A 13824-nucleotide genomic window follows, 5' to 3' on the forward strand; every position below is an offset into this window, starting at 1 on the left:
CTCACTGGCATTCACATTTCTACCTCCGTTCCATCACTTTGTGTTGGGAGACCGGGTGTCCTCAGTACTGCTTATTTGTGGAACATGTCATGGGTTGTAGTGAACTGAGTCAGCCCACTGTGGTGGGGGCAGAATTATTCCTTGCTTTGAGTGGTGCTTTGTGTCCTGGTAGCAGCTGTCTGCTGTTCCCTCTCTTCCCTGTGTCTAGTAATCATGACTCTGAGTTCAGCTCAAGCACTGGGTATGAAGTCACTGTGTCACAATTCACCCACAGTCCTGGGTTCAGGTAATGCAGCTGTGTTCACAATAGTTCAGTCTACAATAAAGCGAAATGTGCATAAAATGGTGAATGCAGTCTGTTACATTTGACATGGAATATTATTCAGTGTTAAGAAGGAGATTGTTCTGTCATTAGGAAATCTTAGGTCAGCCTTGAGCATAATATGCTAACAGAAATAATGCAGGTACACGTGGACACATAGTATTTGACATTGGTTATATATGCAGTCCACAAGCTTGAACTCACAGAGGTAGGGAGTGCAATGGAGATCACTGTCTACCATGACCCAAGTGTTTGTCCCCTTCCAGCTCTGGGGGAAACTGGGGGAAGTTCCAGGCTCCTGGCTTCAGGCTCAGCCATCCCAGCCTTTGCAGCCATTCAGGAAGGAAACCTGTGGAAGGAAGATTCTCTCTCCATCTTGGTCTCTTCCTCTCTTGCTATCACACTGCCTTTCAAACTAAATAAATAGATATTAAAATAAATGGAAAATTAATTTTATATATCATTAGGAGCCTATATGCATATGTTGAATAAACACAGAAAACTGAATCCCAAGGGAAGACATCAATTGTTTAAATGCAGTTACTGACAAGGTGGTGACAGGAGCAGCACTGGAGTTAGCAAAGGGATTGCTGCTCCCGCATCAGGATGCTGAGTGCTGTGTCCTAGTTTTGTTCCAGTTTCAGATGCCTGCCTAAGCCCACTCTGGGAGGCCGTAGGTGAAGTTCCAAGAACTCCCACGTTGGAGACCTGGAATGAATTCTAAGTACCTGGCTGTCACCTGTTCCAGCTGACGCATTTGTAGCCACCTGGGAAGTGACCAGGAGTTAGATGATCACTGTCAGTCTCAGTCTTTGTGGTTTTAGATAAAAACGTACATACAAATTTTAAAACAAAATCTATGAATTTTTAAATGTATATTACATCTATAAAATTTAAGAAATGATATAAAAGCAAACATGTAAAATGCCATAAATCTCAGATCATCATGTATGTACATTTTAGAAGCACAATGAGATGTCCCATCCTTCATGTTAGAATGAGTATTACCAGACAAGCCAGAGCTGACAATTCTTGTGAAGGAAGAGAGATGACCACTCTGGTTGCACAAGGCTGGAGTCGGGTAAATTAGTAAATCCATTATGGAAAGTCATCAAAAACTGAGACATACAGTTATCACAGGATCTTCAAACAGCATTTTGGGTAGCAGGAATGTGAAATCCCAGGGAGATGTGCATGGGATTCACAGTCTCTATAGAAAATACAACTGCAGTTCCATGTGCAAGTAAAGCAGCGTCGTTCGCGAGTGTTCACACATATAATCCAGTGAAATTTTCATGGAAGAAGGAATCAATAATGGAAGAAAAGGGCATGGAACAGAGGAGACGTTGGAGCAAGGTCAGAGTTTCAGTCCCACAGGATCCACACACTGAGGATCTACTGTACAGCATGGTGAGAGCAGTGAAGTGAATATTGGGTCTACGGAATTCCAAAACAGGAGACAACTGGCCGGCGCCGCAGCTCACTAGGCTAATCCTCCACATGCAGCACCAGCACCCTGGGTTCTAGTCCCAGTCGGGCACCGGATTCTGTCCCGGTTGCCCCTCTTCCAGGCCAGCTCTCTGCTGTGGCCAGGGAGTGCAGTGAAGGATGGCCCAAGTCCTTGGGCCCTGCACCCACATGGGAGACCAGGAGAAGCACCTGGCTTCTGCCTTCGGATCAGCGTGGTGCGCTGGCCTCAGCACACCAGCCGCGGTGGCCATTAGAGGGCGAACCAACGGCAAAGGAAGACCTTTCTCTCTGTCTCTCTCTCTCACTGTCCACTCTACTTGTCAAAAAAAAAAAAAAAAACAAAAAACAAAAAACAAAAAAACAGGAGACAACTGACATCATAGCATGGAAACATGTGGATTTTGTGATGAACATGTCAATAAGAATGACAACACATAATTGTACCTCATATGTATATATCAAATTAATATTTATCAAACATTTATAAAAATAAAATGGCTAAAACGGAAAATGCTGGTGTTGTGCTTCCCAGTGTTTTATGGAGATGATAAATTGAAGAGTTAAAATTGTATATGTGTGGATGTAAAAAGTTAAGCTTAAGCTTACAGGTTTAAACCTTCCTGGTGCAGCTGTGAAAATAAGACAGAGTAAAGTAGCACCTTGACAGTAGGGACTCCATTTTGGAGCACTTGAGACTGCATTCTGGGAAAGCAACCCCCCCCCACCATGAGACTCTGGTCTGAAACTATGATCTCAAATAGTCGGACAATAGCAGTGCACTACATCACCCTTGGCAACGCACAAAAACCCCCTAGCATGATTGCTCAAGCTTAAAAGTAGAAAGGTTGCACCTGGGTTACCTGGGCTAATAATGAAGATGTGATTTGTCTATGTCTTAAAATCATAATTGCTGATTGTAAGATATTAGCAACCGCTTAGCAACTGTGTATTCTCTCCCCCCTCCCGATTTTGCGGTTTTTGCCTTTATAAACCCTAACCTTTGGTTATTCGGGGCTGCTCTGCTCATGATGATCAGACAGCCCCAGCATGCTGGATAATCAATAAAACTTCCCCGTGCTGTTTGCATAAGAGACGTGTCTCTTGGTGACGTTTTTCGGGCGGTCGACTCTAACATTTGGAGGCCCCAGCGAGATCGGGGCTGTCCATGGACGCTGCCAATGGACATCTCTTGGGGTAAGTATAAAGGTGCCTAAGGTAGGGACTCAGTATATGCGCGCTTCAGGTTTCAGTTTTTCGGGTTACAGGCCTGTTTCGGTTTCAGATTTTGGGTTGGCACGGTATGCACTGTGGCTGGCAGACGTGCCTGGAAGCCCCAGGCTACCACCTTGGGGGATGCCCCGAGAGGACCAGGAGACTGAGGACACTCAGCGAAACTCCCATCAGAAATTCCCCTAGGCGGGAGTTTTGTGCCAACAGCGGTTACATTTTAGGTTTCAGTTTTTTGGGAAATTGTTTTTCTGTCTGTAACATGGGTCAAACTGTGTCCAAGCCACTATCTCTTACTTTGGCTCACTGGCCTGATGTAGGGGCTAGGGGATCTAATCTCTCTCTTCTGATTAAGAAGGTAAAGCAGCAGTCTTTCTGTGCCTCTGAATGGCCTGCTCTTGGAGTGGATTGGCCCCCCGGAGGGCTCATTCCATTTACCACTCATTTGCTGAGTGAAAGAGGCCATTCTCCTGCCTGGCCGTCATGGGCACCTGGACCAGGATTTTGAGAAGACATCGGAGGTCAGTATTCCTTCCCTCAAGTGGGACCGGATCTGTGGAAGTGACCGTTGAGTGTCCGGCACCCCACAGCTCTCCGAGAACGCGGAGTCCCCCTGGCCACAGCTTAGCTACGGGCAAAACTCCAGAGGGATTGTAAGGAACGGGAGGGAAATTAGGAAGGGCAGTTGGCTGAGAACCTGGAGACCCCCTGAGCTCGCTTTGGCTTCCCGGCAGCCGGACTGCGACCCGAGGACCAGGTCTCTCTCTTGGAGGGACGCCTGGTCACGCTGCCTACTGCTATGCGAGCAGGGCTTAGCTTCGGTCGAGGCTAATATTGGCCCTTCAGGTAAACTCAGACAACTAGGTAGTGGGTAACCTTGAGTGATAGGAGATTTCAAACCCCACTCAGCCCCCAGACAGGAGGAGGTCATTGCTTTCTGCCTTCCTCCTCCTCCCGGGGGGCTCCTTCCCCCACTCTTTTGCTCTCCTCATCTCCATTCCTATACCACTGGGCAGGAGAAAGGGAGAGGGAAATTCCACAAGTCTCTCCACCTAGGGAAAAGCTGTTACCTGTTACCTGTTAACCCTTTCCAACCTGGTAGAAAGTTTTCCATCTTCGCAGCTTATGGTAGCTCTGGTGTGTCTTAAAGTTTTTTGTGAACTATTACTGTTGCTAAGCTTTGATTGCCTGAGGACTAAATCTGGAAAAGAGCTAAAGTTAACTATCTGTTGTAATTGACTGAGTGTCTGCAGTAGTCCTAATTGATCTGGCTTTGGTTAAATTATAGGAGGTTCCCAACACTCTTGGTAAAATGGCGCACCTACCCAACCCCACAGTTAGTCCTGCCAAGCCCTGGTGTGCACAGTCTTTCCTGTAAATGGGGGACCACAGCCTTTCTCTGCACTCTATTCTAGTCCATGTGGCCTGGTGCACCCAGGCAGGCATAGCCAAATATCTCTAGGCAGAGCCCCCACCCCAGCGCTGCTTCTTTTTTCCTCTCCTGGAGGAATTTCCAATTCAATACTACTGCTGGCCTTACCTAAGGGAGCCGGAACCTTAAGCCATTAACCCTTTCCAACCTGATGGGTTTTTCTCTTTGCAGCTAATAAAAACCTAAACAATGGGTTCATATGCTGATAATCAGCTCTTTTCTGTGCTGCTGTCCCTGACTCATCTGAGAGCGTTCACCTATCTTGAAGGTTTCGCGTTTTTCTATTGCCTTAGAGTCTTGATTGGAAAAACTACAATGCAAAGTTTGTTTACATTGTTTATCTGTTTTTAATGTCTGAGTGATTACCCAACTGATCAGAAATGTAGTAATTTTGGCTAAATGGTTTAACTCTCCGACAGCTTAAATTCTAAACCGAGTCTTCCAACTTTGGGCTTCCAGTCGGATCCCTGGAACTCTCAGAGGATGAGACTCTAAATTTGTTAAAGTAACAGCTGCTTGGGTCAATTCAGATTATATAAAATATATTAAAATGTTATAAATGGTGTCAGACCTATGCTGTATTTATGTTTTTGCTTTCCAGCTAAAGTGGTCTTATAAAAATAAGAGTAAATTCTGTGTATACAAGCCTTTATGTTGTTAACTAAAGTAAGCCAATGCAGGTTGGTTCAAAAAATTGAGGTAATGCAAACACCCTTCGGTTTGCTCAGTGGCTTACTTGCTCAGTTTTACATGTCTTTGATATGCTTTAAACTTGTTTCTCTTAATGAGGAAGATCTTTTCAAAGTTGTAAACATGCACTAGTGTTTGCTGTCCAGGAGGTGTTATCCTCATGTTACTTAAAAACATGAAAATGTAATTTTAACTTTTATTTCAAATAATGGTGTGGTATTCATTAATAACTCAGTGTCTTAAGTCATCTAGGCATCAGTGCTAAGTAAAACTTGGGAAAATATATTATATATACTTTTAACATCTCAAATTCGATAAAAAAACTGTTTAAGTTTGTTAACATGTATTCTCATAGGTTGTCCATACATGACAATTCAAGGCTATGTAAAAGTAACTAAGGGTATAAAGTTTCAAAAGGTGTAAACAAGTCATAAAAAGTTTAAAATGTTCACAATTTTAAAATATTGTTTACAGAGTTGAGTGCTAATGCCAAAATTACACTAAAAAGTTAAAGTCTGATCTTCTGTTATAACAATGGGTTTAAAAAAATTGTGTACTAATATTAGTAAATATCTAAAAATGGTCTAAATCATAAATCTTAAAATCTGTTTTTGCAAAACTGTAACGTCTATTTTAACAGTGTCTGCTTAATCGGTTACTCTGCCATTTCTAGAGTTAAGTCCTGTAAGCTCTTTTTGACTCTGTTAAATAATTCTAAATTATGTAAACTCTTATATACAAGGTTTTTTTAAAATTTATTTCTGGTTTATTCGACAACAAGAGACATAAAATTCATGTTAATCCATTGTGTACTCTACTGTCTCTGTTAAGTTATGGTTATGCGGCAGATGCTAGAAAACTGGGTTCCAGAAACCCAAGAAAGCTCTAGTGTCCACAGGCTACATGGTAAATACTCGGAAGCCAAAGAATGGCAGAGACCTCTGCCATAATTTCTCCTCTAAGTCTGGCTACACAGTAAACACTGGTTAAACTGCCAGTTAAATCTAAAAGCCCAAAAAGTCAGGCTAGAGACCCAACTCGCTGCCTCACTTCTCCTCTTTTCTCTTCCAGAAGGGAAGTTACTACTGCTCTGCAGGACTCTCCACTGTGATGTACGGTTTGATCCCCAGACCTTATGTAAGGGATGACTGACCTTTTCTGTAATAATGCCTGACCACAGTATAGGGCCCCAAACAACATAACAACAACAACAAAAAAGGTTAAACTATAAAATAATGTGACAACCAGATCAATTTTTCGGTGTATGCGGTAAAACTCCCCTTTTAAACCAAACTAAAAAATAAATAAAAAGTTACACTGATACAAACAGGTCACCACAGTTGATCATACCTAAAAGGTCATAGTTCTCCTCATGGGCACGGTCTTAACTCGCAGGAAAATACTAAGTGTCAGAATTTGCCCATGACCATAGTTTTTCTAGCTCACCCTGATATTAAAAAAAATCTCCAAAAATCAGGGTTGGGTTGAGCACCCGCTTGACTGACATCATAGAGGCTGCCTCCTTGGTCTACTTTATTAGAGACCAGGAAAATGAGGAGCAAGCTAACAAAGGATAGGCTAAGCAAAGGATAGACCAATCAATGGCTGCTTTACACAGTGATTGCCATCAAGGAGACCCAGCAAGGCCAGTGCACCCCAAACGGCACCTGTTGCTGACATAAGGAGCCAGGGCATTGGGCAAGCAGCTGTTGTGACAGCAAATGCCTTCTGTCAGCTCTGCCAAGAGCATGGTCACTGGACATGGAACTGCCCTGGGTGTCGAAGGACTCCTGGTTCAGAACTACAGACCCTGTGGCCCCGAGCTAAAAAGCCTTTGGCTCTGCCCAGCCTCTGCCCAGCTTCCAGCTCCAGCCACTGCTATTGAGGGGATGGCCTAGGGTCAGTGAAACGCAAGTTGCCTATTTCTATCCGTCTCCTATTCAGCTCTCCTCCTAGTCCAGCCATGTAATGCAAGTCAACAGGGTGCCTCCCTTAAAGGAGATTTGCATCTCTTTCAATTCTCTTCCAGCACCCCATGGATAGGTCTGGGCCTCACACACCCAGCCAGGCCTTAAAAGTCTATCCAATAACATTAAGCTTAGAAAGCCCTCCCTGCCAGTTCCTAAAAACAGGGCTTTCAGTAACAGCTAACTCAGATAGCCCTACACCGATTTGGGCAGGTCCTCACTGAGGACTTAGAGGGCCTATCTCTTGAGGGGTGTGCACAATAATCCATAATATAAATAGTTAAATGTAAATAATTCATTAGTCTGTCTTCTTTCCCAGCCTGAGACTCTAGTCTTGTACATTGGCTTAACTTCCTAGCAAAACTGGCTACTAAATATCCGAAAAAAAAAATATGTATATATTGTCTCTGGGTCAATCAGACTAGACAGACACAAACCCAAATTTGTACTTTTTCTGGAAAAAGCCAAACAGCTCCAGGACCAGGCCAAGCAGGGCTGGGATTTCTGGCCTAACATCTGATCATAAAAATCCTGGCTATTTCCTCTCTTTGGCCCACTAACTTCTGAAATCTTGATGCTTCTCTTTGGGCCATGTGTTTTTAATGCCCTTGTTCGTTTTGTCTCTAACAGACTAAAAGCTGTTGAACTCCAAATGGTCATCAGGCAAGACTTCCAGCCCATTCCACTGGACAACCTGAGCAGCCCTCTGGACCGAGCAGCACAGTCTTTCCAAGGCCACTGTTGCACACCATAAGACAGGTAGCAAGAGGAAATACCCAAATCCCCCTCGACGCCCACATGCCAGCTTTGAAGAAGTTACAGAAAACGGAACTCCATCCATAATCCCAAAGAAAATTTTGGGTATTACCTCTTGAGAAAAAAATATTAGGCAGAAAGTCAGTTATGAGCTTATGTGTGTGTGACATAAAGGCCTAATGTGTCCAGCATATGCATCTACATCTCAGTCATCTTGACAATGTTTCATGGGCAGCCTGGCCTTCGCATCCTGCCCTGCCCCCTTCTACCTAATAACTTGCCAGGTTTAGGTCCCCGCCCCTTCTGCCTGACAAATCTTCCACAATCTCCCAGATGCAGCCCAGTGTCTGCATTTCAGTATTACAGAACAGGCGGGGGTTGAATCTCATTTTCATGGGGGTGGGTTATGCACGGCCCTAAAGAAAAAAATGTTGTTTTTATGCCGACTAAACTGGGGTGGTTAAAAACTCCATGGCCAAACTCAGAAAACACCTGGAAAAACGGCAACGGGAGAGGGAAACTCAACAGGGATGGTTTGAGTCATGGTTTGGCCGGTCCCCATGGCTTACTACTCTACTGTCAGCCCTAACAGGACCCTTAATTGTTCTACTCCTAATTGTAACCATAGGACCTTGTGTGTTAAATAGACTCATCACCTTCGTGGAAAAACAAGTTAAAAATGTTAAACTCATGGTTGTAAAACAACAACATGTCACATTAAAACAGACAAAAATAAATAATCTCTAAGATTAGAGATCCTCACAACAAGGAGTGGGGAATGAAGAGTTAAAATTGTATATGTGTGGATGTAAAAAGTTAAGCTTAAGCTTACAGGTTTAAACCTTCCTGGTGCAGCTGTGAAAATAAGACAGAGTAAAGTAGCACCTTGACAGTAGGGACTCCATTTTGGAGCACTTGAGACTGCATTCTGGGAAAGCAACCCCCCCCCCCCCACCATGAGACTCTGGTCTGAAACTATGATCTCAAATAGTCGGACAATAGCAGTGCACTACATCACCCTTGGCAACGCACAAAAACCCCCTAGCATGATTGCTCAAGCTTAAAAGTAGAAAGGTTGCACCTGGGTTACCTGGGCTAATAATGAAGATGTGATTTGTCTATGTCTTAAAATCATAATTGCTGATTGTAAGATATTAGCAACCGCTTAGCAACTGTGTATTCTCTCCCCCCTCCCGATTTTGCGGTTTTTGCCTTTATAAACCCTAACCTTTGGTTATTCGGGGCTGCTCTGCTCATGATGATCAGACAGCCCCAGCATGCTGGATAATCAATAAAACTTCCCCGTGCTGTTTGCATAAGAGACGTGTCTCTTGGTGACGTTTTTCGGGCGGTCGACTCTAACAAAATGAAGGCAGTGTACTCAGGCTTGGCAGCTGGAACCCAGGAGCATGGAACTGCATCAGTGTTCCCACCTTGGTGATGGGGCCTCATAACAGATCCATCATCTACTGTCTTCCAGGTGCACTGTCAGTACAAGTATGGGAAAGCGTGCAAATGGGCTGTGTCCAGAATTTTGATATGCAGCCTGGGGGACTCCCTCTGTATATTAAAGAGCCTCCAAATGGATTGATGATGCCAGTCAGCGTAGACATGGAGTGAAGAGCAGGGACTCTGGACACATGGTCTCTGGGACTGGCTCTTCCTGCAGCTGTGATTCAGCCTCAGGACACTGGTCATCATGCTAGAGCCACAGACACAGCTCCCCGTGATGTGGACTCCAGCCCCAGAGTGCACAGCCACTGTGTGTCCCACTTTCTGCTCTCCCTCAACCACAACAGGTGCAGGGGGTCACACGACACTGGAGCAGAACCAGATAAACTGGAAGTGCACACCCAACACTTTCCATTCAGTTATGACCTTGACTGCTGATGTCCAGTGCATTTCCCTCCTGAGTTCAGGCAGGGAGCCCCCAGGAGGGTCCCAGGACCTAGAGGATGAGGAAGTCCCTGTAGGCTTCCCAGGTGCCTGCAGAAGCCCAGCCTGAGACACAGCTGAGCTGCAAGTACATCCCTGAGTGCTGTGATGTTCACACAGGGACCACAGACTGTTCCAGGATTAAAGGGGAAATGCAGGTCGGGTTAAAGTCTGCAGAAAGTGAGTGTGGATCACCCACACGTAAAGTCAAAGGTTGGTTCAGTGCACACTTGCTGGTTGTGGCAGGAGAGGGATGAGTGGAATAGTTGCTGTTTAACAGATCAACGGCCCTGTCTCGGCTGTCCCTGGTTATGAGGGAAAACTGAAACTGTCCAAAGCTTTCAGTGCCCTGAGGGTGCTGTCCGGAGTCAGGCTGGAAGAGATTCAATAGTGTCCTCAATATTCCCACATCTCTGACCCTGGTGAGCACAGTCGCTGTCCATGTACCAAATCGTTCAATTAGGACTTCTTCCTTTTACATCAAACTTTCTCCCCGTCATTGAAGTTGGGAGGGACAGAATCGAAAAGTAGAATTCTTTCCTCAAAACTGTTACAGGAGAGCAAACCCCAATTCCAGACAGGAAACCAGGGCTTCATCTCCCTCTGCGCCTGTGCAGGACCAGAATCTGGGCTCAGTGCGTCTCGTGCGCCCCCTGGTTGAGCCGCGCGCCCCTGCAGGGAGGTTTCTGTCTGGGCTCAGTGTGAGGGCCCCTCACTGTGTCTCTGGCACAGAAATAGGTGGCCGTGTCCGAGGCTGTCAGACTGTTCATTTTCAGATCCACCGTGCTCGAGGTTTTGGAGATGGTGAATCGACCATTCACCCAGCTCGTGTAGTATGCGCTACCACTACTACTAATATATCCGATTTATTCCAGCCCCTTCCCTGGAGCCTGGCGGACCCAGCAAATCCAGTAGCTACTGAAGGTGAATCCAGAGGCTGTGCAGGTGAGTGTCAGGGATTCCCCAGGCTGGACCAGGCCTCCCCGGACTCCTCTAGCTGCTGACACTGGACACCTGCAAACACAGACGTCCTGGTCAGCACACTGTCACTCACACTCTCTGTGTCTCTCACTCACATCCTCTCCCAGACTCAGTGCCCCGCGTTCCCCATCATTACCTTTGAGCACAGCGACCAGGCGAAGCCAGCGCAGCCCAGTCTCCATGGTGAGCGTCTGTGTTGAGTGCGATCACTGAGTGGACACCTGGGAGTGCTGGGGCTGGAGCTCCTGTGCCAGAGCTGCAGGGTGAGGGCTGGGCAGGTTTTCATGGGCAGAGGGAGCCCTATTTGCATGTGCTGCCCCTATGTAGCAGGCATGGGGTCAGACGCCTCAGACAGGACAGGGCCCAGGGCAGACGTGGTGTCCTAGGTTTGTAGGCTGATGGCTATGATAGGATTCAGATCATATGAATGTTTATGTTATCATAATGTTAAAAGATTGAAGGCAATGACCTTGTTTCATTCTAATATGTGTGTACCCTTAATATCCAGTGTTAGCAATATCATGTCCCTCATTTATTTAATAACCATTAGTTCTTTTTTTTTTTTGCATTTCATTATTTATTTAGATGTTTAAGCTCTCGCACTAAGTTTTTACAAGCTGGTGAACGCTGACAAATTATTCTCCCACAGAACTATAACCACACATTCCCAGACATTATAAATATATGGTTGAACTAACATTAATACACATCACCATTTTATCAATTACATAATATAACAAATTATCAAGTATTCAAATATTAAATTACACAGCTCAAAAGGCATATAAAATATTAGATGTCTGCTCAATTCATTAGCAGAAACCCACTTTTTTTTGCAAGAGGTTGGGAAGGAAAAAAAAATCACACTTCAAACAAAAATAAGTTGGTAAACAACTTTTGATAAGTATGGAAAAAATTACAAGAATTTCAGAAATTTTATGATTAAGAATTTTAAGCTACAATAACAAAGCATCTCTACCTCTTAAAAAATATTTACTAAATTAAAGAGCATATTCTACATGTTATGCACAAGACAAAGGCAACATTCTACTAAAAATATTTAATAGCCCCCTCCCATTCTTTTCTCAGGCCCTCCCTGTTAAGCTGCACCTCAGAGTGCAAACGTTAAATTAACTGTAAGGCTTTTTTTGTCTGAAGACATTAAAGACATGTGCTTCTGTACAATGTAGATTTTTCAAAATGGAGGTTTTATATTAACAGCAAAAGATTTATAGAAACATTAAATAATCATAAGACTTGGTAAAAAAAAAAGAAATCAATGGTTAAGCAAACCTGATGTATACTGGTATGAATGTGGGAGATGTAAACATAAAGTGAGCAGGCAAATAACCATATAGTCCCTAGTTTCAATGTTTGAAATGACTGAAGGAATAAACCACATAAGGTCTAGAGTGTTCATAGTTCCTGGGATTTTAATTCTGTATGACACAAAATGTACAAGTATTGTGCTGGGTATTTTGGCACCTAACCTTTCTAAATTTCTTATGTATTGATAAGATTCTGGCATGGGAATAGATTTAAGATACAACTCAATATTGCATGATTTCAGGAAAAGTCAATTGGTACAAATGATAAGCACATTTTAAATACTAAACAGCAACAATCTTTTGCTAAATGTCCAAATAAGTTGGTTATAACCCAAAGATAGAGGTTGCAATTCTGTCAAACTCGTGGCCTGGTAAAACTAATTTTCAATACCCTTTGGCTAATATGTATGACAAATTAGATCCTGTCTCAAGTTCTTCTTCCAAGGCAATAGCATTAGGCACCCCAGTTTTATTGAATGCAACAGTTGTTTCTATGACCATTGGAGTCTTTGAAGCGCAGCCGCATCTTAGGACGATATTTTTCCAAATACAAAAGTTGTTTGCTGTTAAAAGCTCCATGCCACTTTTGTCTTATGAACTGCACTGCATCTTCATATTTCATTCCACCTTCAATTAATGCTAGGGCGACAAGCACTGGAGCTCTCCCAAGGCCTGCAACACAGTGAACAGCAATACAACAACCAGGTTCTTCACGAAACTTAATTTTTACAAGACTTAACCAGTCGTCAACAATCTGGTTGGACGGTGGTGCACCATCATCAAAAGGCCAATCAAGAACATGGATGCCTTCTTTCTCCACAAGAGTAGTGTCATAAGTTGCTTCATATACTCTTACTATCGTGGTAACTCCATATTTCTTAAGTTCCTCAATAAATTTGTTTAATGTTGCATTGGTTGGATTATGTGTAATAAGAAATCTCATGTTCTTGTACGTGACTTCCACAGGAGCTGGGAGGTTCATTCGGGCCATGTTAATTTACTTAAAAAACACTTAATAGGATTATGAAAGAATTTAAAAAAACTGAATACAGAAATTACACAAAGAAACTGAAGTCTACTTCACTATCTTCCACTTGTGATTCTCAGTGCTTTAAGTATGAAGTTGGGAGTAATGGGAAATGAAATGAACCTCCTAACAAGAAGCAGCAATTCTTCAATCCAGTAATACTGAGGCAATAGAAAGGAAGTGCACTGAGGTTTACCCCATCCAGGTCAGAACTCTTGTAAAATGCTCTGTGGATTTCAATCCAACACTTCTGTGTCCAGGTTAACCACTTTTATGGGGGCTTCTTGGTGGAGTAGTAACGAATCTCTACAGTTCACTTGTCTGCATAGAGGTCGTGCTGTGCCTGGCAGTAGTCTCCACTGCCCTTCAGAAACTCCATAAATGTGTGACCAAGAACACCACAGAACTGAGGAATATGTTTACTCATTGAAGATTGTGGCCTAATCATACAGCCGGTCCCGAGGCGGCGGCGACACAGGCGGCAGCTGCTGATGCAGGGCAGGGGGCGGAGGTGGTCGTCGTGGGGCGGCGGCGGCAGCGATGCAGGCGGCGGCGGGGGCACCACACTCTACCACGCAGTGAGCGGCTCGGAGGAGAGCTCGTCGCCGAGGCGGCCCGCAGCCGAAGGAGCCAATATGCGCGCCGAGGCCAACCATTAGTTCTTTATCATCTATATGAAAGACATTGGG

The 13824-nt window shown here is 44.2% G+C and overlaps 2 long non-coding RNA genes, 1 pseudogene and 1 gene segment (V, D, J or C); 1 reads left to right on the plus strand and 3 right to left on the minus strand.

The window, feature by feature from the left end:
- LOC149120180 (Ig heavy chain V-A1 region BS-5-like) overlaps window positions 1-13824 on the minus strand; it is a 480385-nt gene that overhangs the window by 196526 nt on the left and 270035 nt on the right.
- Window positions 3269-9183, plus strand: LOC149120184 (uncharacterized). Its single transcript, XR_016226449.1, has 3 exons — window positions 3269-3540; window positions 6213-6253; window positions 7739-9183. It is a non-coding gene; the product is annotated as an uncharacterized LOC149120184 (long non-coding RNA).
- Window positions 11334-13099, minus strand: LOC149120185 (protein tyrosine phosphatase type IVA 1 pseudogene; annotated as a pseudogene). The gene has a single exon (XR_016226848.1). The product of XR_016226848.1 is annotated as a protein tyrosine phosphatase type IVA 1 pseudogene (transcript).
- LOC149120186 (uncharacterized) lies at window positions 13257-13583 on the minus strand. The gene has a single exon (XR_016226849.1). It is a non-coding gene; the product is annotated as an uncharacterized LOC149120186 (long non-coding RNA).

The sequence above is a fragment of the Oryctolagus cuniculus genome, chromosome 20 (genome assembly GCF_051225735.1).
Source record: "Oryctolagus cuniculus isolate XC-2025 breed Fujian yellow rabbit chromosome 20, ASM5122573v1, whole genome shotgun sequence".
NCBI lineage: Eukaryota > Metazoa > Chordata > Mammalia > Lagomorpha > Leporidae > Oryctolagus > Oryctolagus cuniculus.